Genomic DNA, 21072 nt, shown 5'->3' on the forward strand with positions numbered 1-21072 from the left:
ACATCATTTTATATGAGGGAGTTGAGCATCCTTGGATTTTATTACGCACAATATCCTGGAACCAACTCCCCATGGATACCAAGGGATGACTGTACTTGTATTTTAAAGTACATATTAGAAAGTACTTTTTCTATTTTGTCCCCTTTTCCTCCCCAATTAGTAAATGATTTCCACTGTGAATAAACCAATTGAAGTTTTTGCTTATTTGTTTAGTTCTGGCAGTCAAACAAATGTCACCAGAGTTTTGTTTTCAGCCAATGCCAACAGTTAATTGAAGTCTTTGTTTCTGCTGTAGGAATTCATGAAGAAACTGGAAGAAAAGAGAGCTGAACTAAATAAAGCTACCACTATGGGCGACACCGTTTTGGCTATCTGCCACCCCGACTCCATCACCACCATTAAGCACTGGATAACAATCATCCGGGCGAGGTTTGAGGAGGTCAGTGTGTCTCAGATAATCTTCACAGTAGCAATAGCTTAGAGAGTTGAGGGGTGTGGGAAATTTAGGAATTAAGATGCGCTTATGGCCATGGGAAAATGAGACCTCTACATAGAAAATGTTCTTGTAAATATGCTTCTTGTATGCATTACAATCTCTGAAATTAACTTTTCTTTAAAAGGTGAAAGAAATTTTGCAGCTATATCCCTGGAAAATTTGAAGGCAAATATTTAGTACACTATATAACATTTTGGCCTCCTTCCACATTGTTTCTATTGAATAATCCAGCTTAGATGGTGTTTCGGAGCAGTATATACTGGTGGAGTGAATTGGTATACATAAAGTGAATTAATTCTGTATTTAATATTTTAGCGTTTTTTTTTTTTTTTGGTTTTTTTTTTTTTACTTTAAGTTCTAGGGTACATGTGCACAATGTGCTGGTTTGTTTTTCAGAACAAAGACCTCAAAATGAGAAGGAGTGTGTTCTGGACTTAAAACATTGCTCAGGTGTGTTAGCAAGGACTGAGACCTTGAAGGTCTCCAAATACCATTAAGAATCATTGTGTCATCCTCTTTCTCACCTGTTGGATTTGTTTGTTTGTTTTTACTTCTGATTGATGAACTGGGCAAAGAGAAGTAGTCTAGAAATGGTGAGAGTGGGTGGGTAGATAGGATACAGGTGGCCTCAAATGGAGAGTGGTCACCTGTGAACAGAAGCCATGTTGATCTCCCTGCACTGCCTCTTCTTCCCTGCTCCTTGCAATGACCTTTACCTGGACTCAGTCAAAACAGCTCTGTCCTTCTCCTTCCCAACCTAAAGCTTATAGTGCAGTTAATCTAGAGGTCAGCTGAAGTGCAGATTCAAGTGGCTCAAACCCCTTTGCAGGTGTAGGGAAGGAGTTTGGAACAGGGAAGGGGTAGGTTGGGGGTGAAGATGGGAGGAGCTCATGGCTTCCCTAATTAGCTCTGATTCAGAGCTCAGACTTCTGTTGTCATTTCCTACCCACAAGTACTGTCTCATTCCTTTGGTTTCCTTCATTTCTATTCAGCCTCATGAAATAAAGAAATAAAGTAAACAAGTAAATTAAAACAAGATCTTTATGGATGTGACAGAAAGCTTAGAAAGCCAAGAAAGTCTTCTATCCAGGTGATGCCAATAACTGTAAAACTTCAGACTTCTTGAACTACAAAGATGAATTCTGCCAACCCAAGTTCTAGTACTTCCTCCACTCCCAGCCTAATTCCACTGTTTCTTGGTTTCCTCACTCCTTCTCTTTCTGTTTGACTGTTGGGAGTAATAAACTCAGTCAAGTCCTACTACTTGAGCCCATATTTAAATGCAGAACAATTTGGACTTCAATTTATTCTTCCCCCTTCTTCCAGACTCTGGTCTGATTTATCTTTTTATACTCTATAGCCTATTAGGGTTTTATAATAAAGGCTGTCCTTCTCTAAGATTTCCAGTGTAGCTATTATCCTTTAACCCTTTTGCAGAGTTAACAAAACCAGTTGTTATTTTTTTTGGTGGGGGTGGAGGGTGGTTGTTTAGCTTTTACTGATTGTTGGAATGACTATTATTTCAGCAAAAAGTATTTATGAAAAAAAACTCAAAAATTTCAGAAAAGTACAAAGGAGAAAGAGAATAATCTGTAGCATCCCAAACTCAGTATATGTCTAAGGACAGTCTCTGTTCTCCCCTGGTCTTATTCATGCCCTTCTCTCTAATCAAGGAACAATTGGCTTGACTTTTCTAGCTTACTTCACTTAATTTTAGATAAATATATATCCTGTTTGAGATTCAAAGAGGCATTTGTCAGCATTAAGGGTCTCCCTTATCTTCATCCATGCTCACAATATGTGGCAGGTATCCTTCAGAGTTTGTGGTTTGGGATTATAGCTGTTTCCTCATTTCATTCATGATGGGGAGATTTTTTTTTCCTTCTATTTTTGTTCCATTTATTGTTTTCATTGGATTTTTAGAAAGGGGAATGGTGTAAGTGGTTTTAGTCTGCTGTCTTTAACAGGAAGACTTACTTTTCAAAATAATTACGTGTCTGCTTTTAATTTTCTACTTCAAGAAAATGTTAAGGAAAGAATGTATAGCATTCTAGTTAATTTTCAGTCGTTTAGGTGCCTGATAAAGAGAAGCTTCCCTAAAGAGCAGCCAGTTCTGTTCTGAAGATGGCCTTCCCATGGCACCAGTACCCTGGCTAGAATTTTCCCAGGGAGAGATGGCCTAGCTCCATGGGAGCTATCACCATATATTGCCCATGCTGAGAGAACAGACCACAAATTACACCAGCTGCAGACACTTACACAGCGCATGTAGGGAGAACAGAGGCTGATACCCAGAGAACGAGAGGGGTTGTACCTCAGCTGCACAGCAGCAGCAACCTGCAGAGAAACACAACCTGCAAGTTTATACAGCCCTCCTCCTGCCTCCATGAGAACATGACAGAGGCATTTGAACCAGAGTAACTCCATCTTGAATAGGGGCTGGGTAAAATAAGGCTGAGACCTACTGGGCTGCATTCACAGGAGGTCAGGCATTCTTAGTCACAGGATGAGATAGGAGGTTGGCATAAGACACTGGTCACAAAGACCCTGCTGATAAAACAGGATGTGGTAAAGAAGCCAGTCAAATCCCACCAAAACCAAGATGGCGATGAAAGTGACCTCTGGTCATCTTCATTATTCATTATACATTAATTATAATGCACTAGCTTGCTAAAAGACACTCTCACCAGCATGAGGACAGTTTACGAATGCCATGGTAACATTCGGAATTTATCCTACATAATCTAAAAAGGGGAGGGACCTTCAGTTTCAGGAAATCTCTGACCCTTTCCTGGAAAACTCGTGAATAATCCACCCCTTGTTTACAAATAATCGAGAAATAACTATAAGTATACTCAATTGAGCCGCTTATACCACTGCTTTGGCTATAGAGTAGCCATTCTTTTGTTCCTTCACTTTCTTAATAAACGTGCTTTCACTTTACTGTATGGACTCACCCTGAATTCTCTCTTGCCCTGAGGTCCAAGAACCTTATCTTGGGGTCTGGATTGAGACCCCTTTCCAGTAACAGATCCATAACTTTTCCATTATCTAGACATCGTTTTGGGAAGAAGGACGGAAGGGGAGACCTATAGAAAGCAGAGAATAGACTCTGATAGGGAGTTTCAGCATCAAATTGAGTAAAGTAAGCCCTCTTCCCCTTTTTTTTCACCCTGGAAGAGACTGTAACTTAGCAAGTTTATTTCCACCATCTGTAGAAACGAGAGCTTCAGAGCAAGATTAAATCAGTTATAGAAAATAAATAAGCTACTGTTTTTGTACATCTGATTTGCAAGGTGTTAATCTTGACCCTGCAACATCTGCGATTTTAGCTTCATCTTTCAGCAAGAGGCAGCCTGCTAGAAGGAAAACTGTTCAGGACTGGGAGTTGACCTTGGGTTACTCCTGGCTCTGCCACTAACTAGTTATGTGATGTTGGTTAGGACACTTAGTCTTCTACTTCAAAATTTCGTCAACTCTAAAATTACAAGGTTGGACCAGATCCATGATTTTCAAATGTTCATGGCTGCAGAGCCCTTTTGTTAAAATCTGACTTAGATGGCCAATATATAAAACAGATACTGTTGGAGTTTCCTCTGGCAAAATGGGAGGTAGGTGTCTGGGACCACATATGCTAGAGGGCCCCTTGGGCTCCCTAGAAAGTCCCTAAATCACCTCCACAGAGCCCTTCCCAGCTATGCACTTCGAAGACCAGTGAAGGCAATGATTCTCTGGTCCTTTTTGACGCTAATCCCCAATGATTCAATGTCTGCCCAAGGCCAAGAGTGACTGACAGCAGCATGAAATAATCTGTTCCATGGTCCATAGGCATCTGAGGAGATTGGTGCTACCTTGTCCTTTTGTAGACAAGGCAATTTACCTTAATGTTAAAACAAAAAAAATCCAGCACTTCATGGTGGTTGGGGGTTCTCTTACAACCGAAGAGGAGGAGGAGGAGGAGAAGGAGGAGGAGGAAGAAGAAGAAGAGGAGGAGGAGAAGGAGGAGGAGGAAGAAGAAGAAGAGGAGGAGGAAGAGGAGGAGGAAGAGGAAGAGGAAGAGGGAGAAGAAGAAGCAGCCTGAAGTAACCACAAACTAGAAATTGGGTCCCCATTATATGACTAACATGGCAGAGTCATGTCCTGGATCCACCATTTAGTATGCCAGGTACAGTGTATGTCACCTCATTAGTCCTGACAACAACCCAAGAGGTATGATTCTTATTTTACAGATAATAATGCTATATAGGAGGTTAAAGAACTTGCTCAAATATCATACTATTACAGAGAATTGTGACTTTTAAAAAAACATTTACTCCCTCCTAAATGAGATGCTCATATTTATAATCAGTTACCAAAGCCATGGAAATTTCTCATCTCACAGAATCTACCATTCAATGACTCTTAGAGCATTTTTGCACATGAAATGGACAAGAAAAATGTTTGTGACAATCTGAATTTTAAATGGAGATCAAAAGTCCTTGCAACAGTGAAGAAAAAGCAGACATCTTTCCTTCCCTTTCATGCACTTATATTTTAAGAAGCTCAGTCATTCCAGTCCATGCAGAAAAATACTCTCAAAGGAATATTTACAATGTGGATCTTATATTAAACATTTGGTTTTATGTACTTAAATATTTATAAAAGCATACGTTGAATAAATTTTAGTCTACAAACTGAAGTGTTCAAAACATATCAATTTCCTCATTTCTTTAAATCAATTTAATTTTCTGACTCTCAGCCTCCATCCTTCAAAGATGGTAAAAACATCTACCTCATCCTTTTGGGGGCCCCCTCTCCTTCCCAAAACCATACCACTACCTGGGAAGCTTGCTCGGGATGAGGACAATTGAGGAAGGAGCTCTAACCTCCAATTTTTCAAGGTATCACTGGCATCCCACTGTGAAGCCTACCGTGTGCCCTGAATTTTGGTGGTGCCACTGTGAAGCCCACCGTGTGCCCTGAATTTTGGTGGTGCCAGTCCGTGGTTAGAAGGCTTTGAGGAAAGTGCCTCCCTCTAGACGCCCTGAGGACCATCTCCTCTGGGCAGGGCTAGCTTTATGCACAAGTGACATGGGTAGTCTCACAGGGTCCCCTGCTCAGAAAAACCCTGAGCTTCTTTTAGTGCTCTTCTGTTGAAGTCCTGAAATTTGACCAAAAGGTTCCACAGTTTCATTTTGCATTGGGCCTTGCAAATTGTAAAGCTGACCCTAAAACTGATGGGTTTAGTTAGCACCTCTTCTGCTTGCTTTCTTAGAGGGGTCTGCAGCCTTCCTCCTCTACCCTGTTAGGCAGAAGAGCTTCTCTCTCCTCACTTTGCCCTCCAGTGCCTTTGCCTCTCTTCTTTGGAGTAGGGGGCACTTAAAATTATCTCTTCAAGGGTCTGAGGCTTTTACAAAAGACAAAAATAGTCACAGAGGACTTCAGGGGTTTCCCCTTCCATCCTGCAAAACGTCCCTGAGGCAAAGGAGCATACAAGGAACTGGTTCCTACTTGAAATCGGCGAAGAAGGAAAAAGATGTGTGGGGAGAAAAACCATACCTTAATATTTCAATAAATTGTTATACCACATATGTAGTTGTGTTTTAATTAAGTTATTTTATAATCAGTTTTGATGACTTTGTCATATGAAATTGGTCTCTAGAATAGAACCCCAACACATACTGCTGTACCCGTAAAAAGCAAGGACACAGAGACCTCAGCAGGGTATTGCTATGAGTAGAGTGAGCATATGTATTATAGCTCAAACTGGGACACATGTGAAATAGGAAGGAATTGCTATCAATAATTACACCAGAGCAGTAAGAGTGAGCTGAAACCACCCTGGGCAAACTCAAATACATGGGCACTCCACCTATAAATGATAGAGGCAGAATTTGAACGTGGGTCTGTGTTACTCCCACTGTTGGGATATTAATTAGGATAATCTGTAGCCAGCTCAACAGATTGACCACAAGTGCTTTATTCCACATCCATTCTGTTGTTTTGCTGTTGACATGGCCTGAGAAAGGCTAGGTTCACAACAGGAGAATTTTATTCACGAGAAACAACAGGAGAATTTTATTCACGAGAAACCCAGGAACCGCATTCCTTAGTTGTAACCGGCCCGAGCTCCAGGCATGAATGAGGCAAGTTTCATCTTCAATATTTACTGAAAACAGACGCTGAAGTTTGAGAAGCAAATGTAAAGTGCTCATTCCAAAGCCTCTTTATATACATGTTAAATCAGTTTGTGGGAAAGAGACCACAGAGCTTGTTTAAACATTCATACTGATGACACAACTGTTCTAAAATATGCAGTTTCTTGTAGTTATATGTGGAATTAATTGCATATGGAGAAAGTCATCTTTTGAAACTAGCTAAAAGGAAATAGTCCATAACTCAGTGATATCAACATACACACCACTGTGCTGGGGACTCTACTTCACTTTTTTTCTTATCTCAGCCACTGTCTGAAGACGCTGTTTTCTCACTCAAGGCGTCATGACTCAGCTATGTAGCTCTGTCGAGAGACAGAAAAAAAATATCTGGGGCCAGAATGGAAGAGATAGCATTTAAGCACAACTGGAACTGTTGTGACCCCGGATTCTGGAGTGCAGCTCACTTCACCATGTTGCCGTCGGCGGAGAAGTCTAGAAGAGTTGGTTCCTCTCTGCCCTTGAATTCCATCAGAGTCATGTGGCAAGTCATTTGGAAGTAGATTTTCTCCCTTACCACACAGCACATTCCAATAGTCATTTTTAACTGAATTACCCCAAATTCTTAGCAGGGTCTCCTGTTAACCACAAGCAGCTAGATAGCTATGTTTAGACAGCAATGGCTCCTTATCTTCTTCACGCTGAGGGAAATCAATGGTCCTTTCCTAGGGCGGCTTGAGGTTCAGCTCCTCTGGGATGGAATCAGACCTCCACCACAGCCCTCAACCACAGGGAGTGGGACTCCCCCATATGTCTTATTCACAGCAGTAATCACACTTTTAGTACATCTGTTGTTTTAAATTTTCAGCCCCATTAATTCATCCCTTTTAAACAAAAAGATATGAGGAGTTGAGAATCTCCATATTCACTTTGAAGTCCCCTCACTTAAAGGGGAGATTTGGGGGAAGAAAATTGAGACATGAGGCAATCCTAAAAATATGAATAAAAGAATATAAATATTTCTCCAGCCTCTCTAGTCTTCATTAAAATACATAAGAGGAAGAAACTGGTTTGCCCTTCTATATTTAATTTGGACTCTAACCTCTTTGAAAATTCAGCAGTATGATTAATTTTAGCTTATCTTACAGAATGACTCTTCACCTATAAATAAGTCTATTCATCTTCAGAAGACCATAAATATGCCTCCTGGTTTAGAGTTATTTTTAAATATCTCTTACATATAATTGTAATGAGATCTGTTTCAAGGACAATAGCTTAGTATCAGTTACATTTCTATTATGTTCTGTTAGTTTCTTGGTTGGGAAACATGCAAAAATGAGCTTACTTGGATGAATATGAATATTCAATGTTAAACAGAGCAATAAAGACAAAAGAGAACCTGATATTTGATCTAACAAGACTAAAAAGAGCAAAATAAGAGGAGAAGAGAAGAGGAGGAGGAGGTGGAGACAGAGAAGGAGAGGTAAAGAAAAAATGAAAGAGTTGTAGGAGGGAAAGGATAAAAGCTTGGGAGTTTCAAATTTCAGGTAAAGGTGTAGAAATTTTTATTTTTAATTTCTTTCTATGTTGTCCCACATAATATTGGAAAATAGGTAGAATATTGAGGGGAGAACAGGACAGGCATTAGAGGTTCTTTCCCTACCCCTTCATCAGCTAAGTGCCTGATTCTCCACTTTTCTATGTCTCAGAGTCCCCAGACTCAAATGAGGTTTGCACACCTACACAGGAACGTGTTCTCTCTATACTCAGACACTAAACATGGCATAGCATTATTGGATGTCTTGAGGCCAACGATGTCAGAAGTTATTTTCAGTATAAAGTTATATACAAGTAATTAATAATACTTATAACAATCATATATGCTTCAAATTGGTGATAAAAGCAACCTGGTATATGAAAAATGACATACTTGGCTATTAAAAATTATATTGCTACAGAAAAAAGTTAAGTATCTGGTATTTCTAGGGCCACAATTCATTTCTTATATTAGAACTCAAATCTTTAAAATAAAAACTCACACATGGGGAATTACACTTGGGACTTTACACATGGGAAATGAATGATCAACTTTTCCTTCCTAGGTCATCTCCCATCGGAATAATAGACTTTCCACTCTATAGAAGACAAAGGACTTGCTTTTCTCCAGAAAAATATCTCCCCATTGATAAATAATGAGCAAATGCAGAACACTTAAGTAGTGTTCCCATCAGTAGTGTGAACCCTGTCAGCACTAACCAGCTGGTCCTTGTCTGTTCTGCAGTCAAAGAAAACGGGAACTCAGTGTGCATCCGAGTTCCCAAGGAGGGGAGGCTACGATTTGCCAGGTGTGAGCATGGGCAGAATGCCCAGTCCCAGGTCATTTTATAAAAAACTTTGCTCAGGCATGGCCAAAAAAGCTGTGGCAGTCCTGAGGAAGCCAGAAAAAGACCATCATTGCTATTTCTGCAACATGCTTACACCCTCTGCAAAACATCCTTGTATTTTCTTGAATTGGTAAACAAGAGTTCAGAGAGCAAGTTAGAGTCATGAATGACAGTTGGAGTGGTAGGCAATTTAATTGTTATGATTTCTATCATTCATCAAATCAATACAATTATTTCAGTAACCAAATATACATTCAGAGAAACCAAGATTATAGCAGGCAGGTGTGGTGAGTGAAGAATTAGCAGATACCAATTTGCTTCTATTTGCAGAATCCAGGAATCAGGATCATATTTACTAATATACCTTGCAGGCAAAGCTTTTAGGTATTTTCATGTAATTGTTATGCAGCAAATCTTGGGCAATTCATTTTACGTTTGTCTAACCCAGAAAGGTAAACTGGAATGATAGTGTTTTTCTGAATAATTTGATCCAATGAAATAATGACCTGGAGTCGCATGGTGATGTCAGGGTTCTTGCAGCTCACGCCTTAGAACCGAGTTACATGGGAGACCATGTTTGAACAATGTCCTTTAAGGAATTCAGTAACTAAACCCCACTGGACGGGAGCCAAAACAAGCCTGCTTAATGCCAAATTCCACTATAGTGGGTCATGTTATTGGATGGCTCAAATGAATCTGGGCCATGAAAAAGGACCTCGCTCCCTCTATAGTTTTTTGTCTGAACTATCCAGATAATTTCTTCATTTTTCAACTTTCATTTTTCTGCGTGGAGTAGAAAGCTCAGCTCTACTTACTTAGTTTTGTCTTTTGTTATAATCAAATCATTACCTGTAATTCTCAGAAATCATCCCCATAAAAATAAGTAACTTTTGTATATTTCAAAAAGAACCACCTAGTTCCACATGGTTACTTATTCTTTTATACATTTATTCATTTCTTCATTGTGATTCATTCAGCAAATATTTACTGGACAAACACAATATACATTATCCTTATGTATTATGCCACTTATTTGGGAATCTCTAATTAGCAGAAAAATATTTCAGATATTAAGAAACATCAGGAAAAAGTAAACAGTTTTTGGAAAAGTTCTCCTGAAGTGCTATGTTTCTTTAAAAACAAAAAGTTTAACCTGCAAAACAAGTGTATTATTTGAAGTTTACACAGCACATTTTACTGGAAAATGTTCCAAGCATTAACATTTAATCTTACCAACATTAGTCCCAGAAAAAAACCAACCTTTTCTTTCTTTGAAAACTGGAGAAGCAGAGCTGCAGTTTGCAAATTTTCCTCTGTTGGATGAACTTTTAGATCTAGACCACTTGTCCCTTACTAAATTCAAGTCATTCTGGAGAGCTCTAAAATATCATGAAAGGAGGATACACAAAAAGTAGGGTATTCTTTCACCCCACCCCTCATTTCTATTTTCCCAATACCTTTCCCTAAACCTTATCAGCCCATTTGAAAAAGAAAGTGATTTATATTTGAAGATAACCCATGTGTTTTGGATCTCTTTTTCTGCTATGATATTAATCATTTCTTACTTGCATCTTGCAAGAAACAACAAAAAATAACAAATAGATATCCTCCTGCCAAATGAAAAAAAGTTCTATAACCTAAGGTTCAGGATGAGAGAAGTTATATTCTTAGGGTACTAAGGTTTAATAATAGATTTGTGATCATTTTGAGTTCTTCAAATACCGTCTGCAGTGACCTGACAGCAGGGGGTTGAAGGAAGAAGAGAGTGGACAGTCATAGTTACATGAAAACAAAGCTACAGGGCTCAGTTGTGGTTTGTCTGGTTGTGTTCCTGCTCTCATGAGTGACACTTACCCAACTCCAACTCTTCAGAAGGGGCCCAACAGAGGACAGACAATCATCCATGCAAAGGCTGTAGGAAGAGTCAAACACCTGGTGAGTAGATGAACCAGATGATCATAAATTATTTTTTAATTCCAAAGTTGTATGAATCCAAATTAAAATTTTTAGGTTTTGTTGTAGTTTTTAATCTTTTGTGTGTGTGACAGAGAATGTAAAACAGAATGCACATACAGAAAAGTACATAAACCAAGCTACTGTGAAATGACCATTTAGGTCAAGAATAGAGCACAGTCATCTCTGAAGTCTTTCCACGACCCTTACCAATCTCATGCCCCATATCCTGACTTTTATGGCTGCATTAGTCCATTCTCACATTGTTATAAAGATACTACCTGAGACTGGGTAATTTATAAAGGAAAGAGGTTTAATGGACTCACAGTTCAATGGCACAGTTCATGGCTGGGAAGGTCTCAGGAAACTTAAAATCATGGTGGAAGGGGAAGCAAGCATGTCATTCTTCACAAGGCAGCAGGAGAGAGAAGAATGGGCAAAGGAGGAACTTGCCAAACACATAAAACCATCAGATCCCCTGAGGACTCATTCACTATTACAAGAACACATGGGGGAAACCACCCCCATGATTCAATTACCTCCACCTGGTCTCTCCCTTGACATGTGGGGATTATGGGGATTAAAATTCAAGATGAGATTGTGGGTAGGGAACACAGCCAAACCATATCAATGTTAAACTTTTCTTTTTAGATCTATCACTATGCAATCAATATAGTTTAATTTGCATGTTTTAGAAAAAACCTTATATAAACAGAACCATATACTATATGTTTTGCTATTTTTGTTCTACCTTATGGTTCTAAGATTGACCCATGCTGTTAGACATAGTTGTCCTTCCTTCATTTTTGTGGCTAGACCCAGATAAGTTCTGATGAATAAAGGCTTAGGCAAGTCCTGAGCCCCCTCGGCTGTTACTTCATTGGTAATTCAGCAGGACTGGTTATTCTGTATGTAGGGTTCTGTTGCAGAGAACAGAATACTCTCTAGCTCATTTAGGCAGGTAGCAATTTACTACCTGCTTTTAAGTGATTTTAAGATTTTAAGATTTTAAGTGGCATAAAGAATTCTTGGAAGGAGAGACAACACAGCCTATAGAGTGACCTTTTGCTTACCTTCCTTTGCCCTGCCCAGCTACACACAGTACTGGACACCAAGGGAGCTGCTGCCACTCTAGGATCAGGGCTCCTCAGGCTCCAGCACCATATTGCCACTGCCTTGATCACAAAGCCACTGCAATCAGAGACCCTCTTGATTAAAAGGTACCAGGATTATGAAGCCACTAATGCTACATACTCCAGAACCATTCTATTCCTGACACAAACTGCACTAGCAAAAATGGATGTCCATTGCCTTTCTCTTGAATACCCATGCAATGTACCTATGCTAGCAATCAAATCTCTGCTGACATTGCCAAGAAGACCAAACACCCTTATAACACACCTGCCAGCAAAAATGGCAAAAGCAATATGAGGATATTTGGTTTGCAAAGTCTAAAAACATCTGGGACTTTAGATGAAGTGTGTGAGAAAAAGCAGTCTTCATTGTATATCACAGCAATAGCTTTCAAATTTGAGATCAGAACCCATCATTAGCAGATCATGAGAACATTAAAAGAAACAAAATAGAACAGAATAGAAAATATCAGAAGTCATTAACTCAGTAAGCACAAGTATTATTTTGTAGTACACATATGTGTATACTGGATTGCAATATCAGATGTTTTTCTTACAGTGGGTTGAGTTCTTTAAAAAGTTTAAAAGCCACTGCACTAAAAGGAGGGTAGAATAGGTATTGAGTGCCCATCAACCATATTCACCACAATTCCTCTTATTGAACATAGACTTCAACTGTTGAACATGTTCAACAATGAGACTCTTGGCAGATCTTGATGGCTAGTGTCTTCTAACAATCTACTTTGGAGCATCTTAGTGGTCTGGATCATCCTTACAGCCTGAGCAATTCAGAAACACAAGACACAGTGCTGGTGGCTTGGATCAAATCCTCTCCACAAATGCCTTAAATTCAGCTAAGATCACTTAAGCTCCAGAAAAGATAGGATTTGGAAGTCTGTGTGTTGCCAGTAACTGGTAGAGTACTCGGACTGAGGACACAGATGGTTGTGTCTACCTGCCTCCCTTTTGAAGTCATCCTCCACAAGTCCCTTTGTGAGCTTTTAAAAACACAAACCTGATTATTTCACTTTTGTTTTAAAGCATTTGAAATATTCTTTGGCTTACGGCAGTGATTCATAAACTTGAGATGCTGTTAAAATACAGATTCCCAGATCCTCCTTAGGGATTCTAACTCAATAACTTCAGGATGAGTCCCAGGAATCTGTACTTTTAGTGAGAACCTCTAGTGAATAAAAACTGGACTACTAAGCATGATCAAAACAATTTGTTCCACACCAAACTGGCCCACCTACATTTTTCCATTCTGTTTCTCCCTCCCCACCAGCAGTCTCTCTTCTCTTACCTTCTTGTTGCCCTCCCTCTTGCTCCCATGTCAAACATCCTTACCCTCCCCTCACTTCCACCCAAAGACAAAGAACTTACCTTAAAGAACCTAGCTCCAATATTACCTCTTTGGGAAACCTTTTATATGCTAATAAAGCTTTTTTTGATACTCCATATATTTTATAATGCATTATAATATTGTGGTAATCACATTAAATTGTAATTATTTGTTGACATGCCATTTTTCCTTACTAAAACTAGGACCACATTAGGTACAATCAGTGTATCTTAAGGTTGTTGTTGTTGTTGTTGTTGTTTTGTCTTGCTTTTTTCCCCAGGCTGGAGTGAAGTAGTACCGTCTTGGCTCACTACAACCTCCACCCCCCGAGTTCAAGTGATTCTCCTGCCTCAGACTCCTGAGTAGTTGGAATTATAGGTGCCTGCCACCATGCCTGGCTAATTTTTGTATTTTTAGTAGAGACAGGGTTTCACCATGTTGGCCAGGCTGGTCTCGAACTCCTGACCTCAGGTAATCTGCCAGCCTCGGCCTCCCAAAGTTCTGGGATTATAGGTGTGAGCTACCACACCCAGACATCTTATTTTTTTTTATATTTCCAGTGCCCGGCACATGGCAGATGTATCAACAATTTTTATTTAATGAATGAATGAGTGAACGAATTATATATGGATGAATGGTTGGATTGATGGATGGTTAGATGGATATAACAGCTTCTCTAAAATATGGAATTTAAAAAATATTGGTCTACAATGGAGATTAGGACTGTTACAGCTGGAACAGCTGATCATAGTTGCTGAAGCCTTTGGAAAACTAAGTGCATATGGGTTAAAACCAGGTTCCATGAAATTCAATGTTAGCCATCAATAATGTTGAGTGTGGAAGGTGGAGGTTTGATTGGGAACTGAATATTGGCATAGTATCAAAGTATTTCCCTGCCAAATACTTATCAAGAGGAAAAACATCGAGTTTATGATGGAGAAACTTATTAGACGTCAATTTGATCCAGTGAACTGCTGTTCACTGGTGGAGGGAGAGCTTGACCTCGTGTGTCTTTTGATGTGATAGCCCAAGTAAAGTACAGCATCAGAGCATTCCTGCAAAGTAATAATGGCCTGATTCTGGACATGAGGAATCATCAGATATACTTAGGTAGAGGAATATCTACAGAATGAAGAGATAGAAAGCTTGAAGAACTGTTCCAGAATGAAGAAGATTTAAAAATCTATGACAATTAAATGCAATGCATGATCCTGGGTAGACTCCTGCACAAGAAAATAAAGAGATATTATTGGGACTGTTGGAAAAATTTGAGAGTGTTCTGTTAATTAGATAGTAGTGTTGTATCAATGTTGACTTCTTAATTTGGAGGGTTGTAAGGTGGTTATGTAGGAGAATGCATTTGTTTTGGAGAAATACACACTGGAGGAACAGGGAGTGATTAATCATCAGGTCTGCAATTACTGCTTAAGTGGTTTATAACAGAATAATGTAAATGTTGCGAGAGAGAGAGAAATGGAGGAAAGGGGTAAAATGTTAATAATTGGGAACTTTGGGTAAGGAGATATGGGAGTTTTTGTACATATCTTGCCAATTTTCTGTAAATTTCATTTAATAATAATTGATTGACTTCTACTTGTGACCAAGATGGAATAACAGGGATCAGATTTAGCTCTCTGACTCAAACAACTGCCAAGGTAGCTAGAGTGTGTAGGACGGAGTAGTTGGGATACAGAAGAGAATAATTCTGGAGATCCTTAGAGGATTCCCTTTGAGTATTCAGCAGAGTGCTGATTAAAGCACGTATGTGAGAAAATGATCCAAAGCTGGAGAAACTATTAGATAAAAAGTATTCTGCAGTCACAAAGGGCTGGGAATGGGGTCTGTTCTCAATAGCCAGACTGAAAAATCTCGTAATTTATGGAACATTGGATAGAGTAGTTAGAAAGGTCCCGTCTCAGTACTAAGGAATAAGTTACCAAGACTAAGTGCTGCCGTGGTCCAGCCTAACAAATCTTAAAAAGACTCAAAAGGATCAAAATGTTTCCAGGGAACTTAACTATATCCCAGAACAAAGCTCACGAATATTTATAGCTACACAAAAATATCCAGGACCCAACAAGGTAAAATTCACAGTGTCTGGCATCCAATAAAAGAGTGCCAGACATTCCAAGAAGCAGAAAAAATGAGACCCATAATGAAGAGAATAATCAATCAATTGAAACCTACCCAGAACTGACACAGACGTTAGCATTATTAGACACAGACATTTGAAGAGTTAATTTAACCGTATTCCAAAAGCTAAAAAAAGATATAGAATATGTTATAAAAATACAAAACAAATCAAACAATGAGAGCTAAAAACTATAATGTCTGAGATAAAAAATTCACTAGATGGCATTTATAGCAGTTAAAATGTTACAGAAGAAAAGATTAGTAAACTTGAAAACATCAGCAGAAGCTACTCAAGACAAAACACAGAGAGGAAAAAAAAGTATTTTAAGATAATTATAAGAGCTTCAGTAGTTGTGAGACAAATTTCATCAGGCTAATATAATGTAATAAGAGACTCATTAATGTACATGTAACATACATTACACTACATCATACATTATATTACATCATTAATATACACGTAATAATATACATGTAAAACAGTAGGGGGGAAGGCAAAAAAATATTGACATTATATAGCTGGAAATTTCCAAATTTGATGAAATCTATAAACCCACAGATCCAACAACTTCAAAGAACTCTAATTACAAGAAATATAAAGAAAACCACACCAAGGAATATAATAATCAAATTTCTCCAAATCAGTGATAAATAGAAAATCTTAAAAGTAACCAGAGAAAGAACATGTGTTACACAAGAGGAACAAAGATATGAAAGCCAGAAAATTTCTCATCTGAAACTATGCAAACGAAAGAGAGTGGATCAACATATTTAGAAGGAAAAATAACAACTATCATCTATAGTCAGTGAAATAGAAACTCTTTCAGTCATACAAAAGCTGAAATAATTGATCACCAATAGCACCTCAATACAAGAAATGTTAAAAGAAGTCCTTCAAGTAGAAGAAAAATGGTACCAGATGAAAATCTGAATCTACTTATAAAAACAAGGAGAACCATAAATGGGAACTATGGAAAACTATACTAGATTTGTGTTCTTAATTTAAATTCTTAAAATATATTTGACTATTTAAACAAAATTATAGCAATGTGCTATGAAGTATATGACATAAAAAGGATACAAACTGTCAAAGTGCACAAAAGAAGAACTGGATAGCTTGATTAGCTTTATAATTATTAAAAATTGAACTTATATTTCCTTAATATAAAAAATTTTAGGCTTAGATGGCATCACTAATGAATTCTACCAAATATTTAGGGAACAAATAATACTAATCTTACACAAACTCTTACAGAAAATTGAAGAGAATGAAATCCTTCCCATCTTATTTTGTGAGGTTACTATTATCCTGATACCAAAACCAAACAAAAACATTATATGATTAGAAAATAACAGAACTGTATTCCTCATGAACATAGACACAGAAATTCAATATTTTAGAATATTGAATCCAAGAGTATATGAAAAGGATAATACATCCTGACCAAGTGAGGTTTATTTTGGGAATGAAAGTTTGGCTTACTATTAAAAATCATTGAAAGTAGTATATCCTATTAACACATGAAAAAATAAAAACTATATCATTATCTGAATAGATGCTGCTGCGATGTGAATGTATCCCCCCAAAAGTTCATGTGTTGAAAAGTTAACACCCAAATTTATATATCGATGCTATTCAGAGATGGAGTCTTTGTGAGGTAATTAGGATTAGATGAGGTCATGAGGGTGGGATGCCCATGGAATAATTAGTGGCTTTATAAGAAAGGGAAGAGAGATCTAAGCCAGTACTTTCTCACACCATGTGATCTTTTTGCCATATTATTATGGAGCAAGAAGGCACTCACCAGATGCAGCCCCTTAATCTTGGAATTCTCAGTCTCCAGAACTTTAAGAAATACATTTTTTCTATGCAAAATATCTCGTCTGTGGTATTCTCTTACAGCAGCAGAAAAACAGACTAAGACAGATGCAGAAAGAGCATTTGACAAAATCAAACATGTGTTCTTAATTAAAAAAAAAAAACTCTCAGCGAACCAGAAATAGAACTTCCACTCAATCTGATAAAGGGTATCTAAGAAAAACCTAGAGGAAACATAATACTTAACAGTGAAAAATACAAAGATTTTCTCCTAAATTAGGGAAGAAAAAGATGTACTACTATTCAACACTGTGCTAGAGGTTTAATTAGAGCAATAAGGCAAAAACTGCACTTAAGTTAGGAAAGATAAAGCAAAATTGTTTCCATTTGCAGAGTGCATGATTGTTTATGTAGGAAATTTGATGGACTCTACAATAACCCCTAGAACCAATAAGTGAATTTAGCAAGTTTGAAGAGTACAGGATCAATGCCAAAATCAATTGTATTTCTACTTATTAGAACTTGGAAATGGAAATGTAAAAAATACTGTTAAATACATTAAAAGTAATGGTAAAAGCCACAATTACTTTTGGACCAACCCAATATTGGAGACAGCATTAAAATATAAAATAATTAGGAATAAATCTGAAAAAAGATGGACAAGACTTGTACATGAAAATTATAAAATATTGCTGAGGAAAATGAACTATGACCTAAACGATGGAGAGATATACCCTGTTCATGGACCTAAGGTTTAATATTATTAAGATGTCAATTCTACCCAAATTTATCTGTAGCTTCAGTGCAATACTAAATAAAATCTTAGGCTTTGTTTTTGGTACTGATACTAAAATTCATATCAAAATGCAAAGAAATTAGAATAGCCAAATTATCTTGAATAAAGAAAAACGAGATCAGAGGACTTATACTATTTTATTATAAAGAGTTGTTATAAAGTGTTTATATAGACTTATTATGAAGGTAATCAGGACACTTTGGCATTAGTGTAAATATGGACAAATAAATCATTGGAACAGAATACGCAATGCAGAAACAGATCCACACATATGACAACCAATGGATATATGGGTACCACACATATGGACAAGTAATATTCAACAAAGGTACAAAGACAATTCAAGGGAGAAAGAATAATCTTTTAATAAATGATGCTGAAAAACTTTTGCAAAATAATAGAGAACTTGGATCAATACCTATAGTTGTATAAAGAAATTGACTCAAAATGGATCATAGACCTAAATGTAAACCTCATACTATAAAGATATAAGACATAAAGGTATTTTAGATACAACATAAAATGCATGATACACAAAAGAAAAACATGAAATGATGAGCCATTAAAAATACGAACATTAAAACCTATGCTCTTTGAAAGACATTAATTAAGGCAGAAACCACCAAATGGGAGAAAATATTTGTAAAGCATTTATCTCATAATGGATTTATATTCCAGAATGTATTTTTTAAACTCTCAAAACTCAATCATAAAAACCAAACAACCCAATTAAAAATTCACTTCAAAAACCTGGGAGACATATTTGAGCAGATTCTTCCCCAAAGAAGATCCAGGTTGAGCATCCCTAACCTGAAAGTCTGAAATTTGAAATGCTCCTAAATTTGAAACTTTTTGAGTACAACTATTCCACACCTGACCTCATGTGATGCATGCATGAAATTATTTAAAATATTATATAAAATTACCTTTGGGCTATGTGTATAAAGTGTATATGAAACATAAATAAATTTCATGCTTAGACTTGTGTTCCATCCCCAAAGTATCTTATTATGTATATGCAAATATCCTAGAATTTTTTTTAAAATCTGAAATACAAAACACTTCTGATCCCAAGCATTTTGGATAAGGTATATTCAACCTGTATATGAATGGCGAGTAGACACATTTTGTTAAGAAAATGAACATTAAAACCACAGTGAGATGCCACTGTTGACCAGTTAGAAAAACCAAAATTTAAAAAGACTAACCACATCAAGTAATGAAGATATGGAGGAACTGGAACCCTCATATATTATTGTTATTACCAATTTGGAAAATAGTTTGGCAATGTCTTTAAAAGTTCAATATAAACCTCCTATATTATCCAAACATTGTACTCCTAGATATTTACTCAAGAGAAAAGAAAGCATACGTGCATACAAGGACCCATATATGAATGTTCATAGCTGCTTTATTTGAGACAATCAAATATCCATAAATAAGCAAATGTACAAACATATTGTGCTATATCTATTGTATGAAATGATAGTAATTTAAAGGAATGAATTATTTTTACCCACAATGATTTTGAGATAAATCTCAAAATAATTATTCAGAGTGAAAGAAGCTAAACCAAAAATGTACTAAGTAAATACATCTATTGTAATAGAAAGTGGGTTAGTGATTGCCTGGGAGGAGTGGGAAGGAAGAATAGGAAGGAGGGATTACAAAAAGGCAGGGGGGAAATATTGATCATTCATCCTTCAATTGATGTTCACTATCATGGTTGTGGCAATGGTTTCATGGACTTACACATTTGTCAAATTGTACAAATTCTACCAGTTTACCATTCATATTTATATCTCAATAAAGCTGTTTTTAAAAAACAATAAAATAAATTATTAAAAAGTATTAAGGAGCCCTATATAGACAGATAATGCTTGTTGGTTGCTTGCAAATTGGATTGAGACAGATTAAAAATAGAAAAACCAAAGGTTTTTTTTTTTTTCAGTTGTTACAAAAGGGGTTGAGTTATTGATTTGATTCTCAGCTTGGTCGCTGTTAGTGTATAGCAGGGTTACTGATTTGCGTACATTAATTTTGCATCTTGATACTTTGCTGAATTCATTTACCAGTTCTAGGAGCTTTTTGGATGAGTCTTTAGGGTTTTCTGGGTATATGATCATGTCATCACCAAACAGTGACAATTTGACTTCCTCTTTACCAATTTGAATGCCCTTTATTTTTTTCTCTTGTCTTATTGCTCTGGCTAGGACTTCCAGTAGTATGATGAACTGAAGTGGTGAAAGTGGTCATCCTTGTCTTGTTCCAGTTCTCAGGGGGAATACTTTTAACTTTTCTCCATCAGTATTAATGTTGGCTGTGAGTTTGTCATAGATGGCTTTTATTACTTTAAGGTAAACTTAAGCAAGGAGGTGAAAGACCTCTGCAAAGAAAACTACAGAACACTGTTGAAAGAAATCATAGACAAAACAAACAAATGGAAACACATCTCATGCTCATGGATGGGTAGAATCAATATTGTGAAAATGACCATACTGCCAAAAGCAATCTACAAATTTAATGCAATTTCCATCAAAATACCACCATCATTCTTCACAGAACTAGATAAAACAATCCTAAAATTCATATGAAACTGAAAAGGAGCCCACATAGCCAAAGCAAGACTAAGCAGAAAGAACAAATCTGGAAGCATTACATTACCCAACTTCAAACTATACTATAAGGCCAGAATCACCAAAACAGCATGGCACCAGTATAAAAACAGACATATACCATCCTGGCTAACACGGTGAAACTCCGTCTCTATTAAAAATACAAAAAATTAGCCAGGTGCAGTGGTGGGAGCCTGTAGTCCCAGCTACTCGGGGAGCTGAGGCAGGAGAATGGCTGGAACCAGGGAGGCAGAGGTTGCAGTGAGC

General features: G+C 37.3%; 1 long non-coding RNA gene across 1 annotated transcript in view; it reads right to left on the reverse strand.

Annotated features, from left to right (window-relative positions):
* LOC105537088 overlaps positions 1–21072 on the reverse strand; it is a 135487-nt gene that overhangs the window by 54978 nt on the left and 59437 nt on the right. The window contains exon 3 of the long non-coding RNA XR_001005669.1: positions 10869–10926. This is a non-coding gene — a long non-coding RNA (uncharacterized LOC105537088). The remainder of the gene's footprint in view (positions 1–10868; positions 10927–21072) is intronic.

Source organism: Mandrillus leucophaeus, unplaced genomic scaffold (assembly GCF_000951045.1).
Source record: "Mandrillus leucophaeus isolate KB7577 unplaced genomic scaffold, Mleu.le_1.0 Scaffold169, whole genome shotgun sequence".
Lineage (NCBI taxonomy): Eukaryota > Metazoa > Chordata > Mammalia > Primates > Cercopithecidae > Mandrillus > Mandrillus leucophaeus.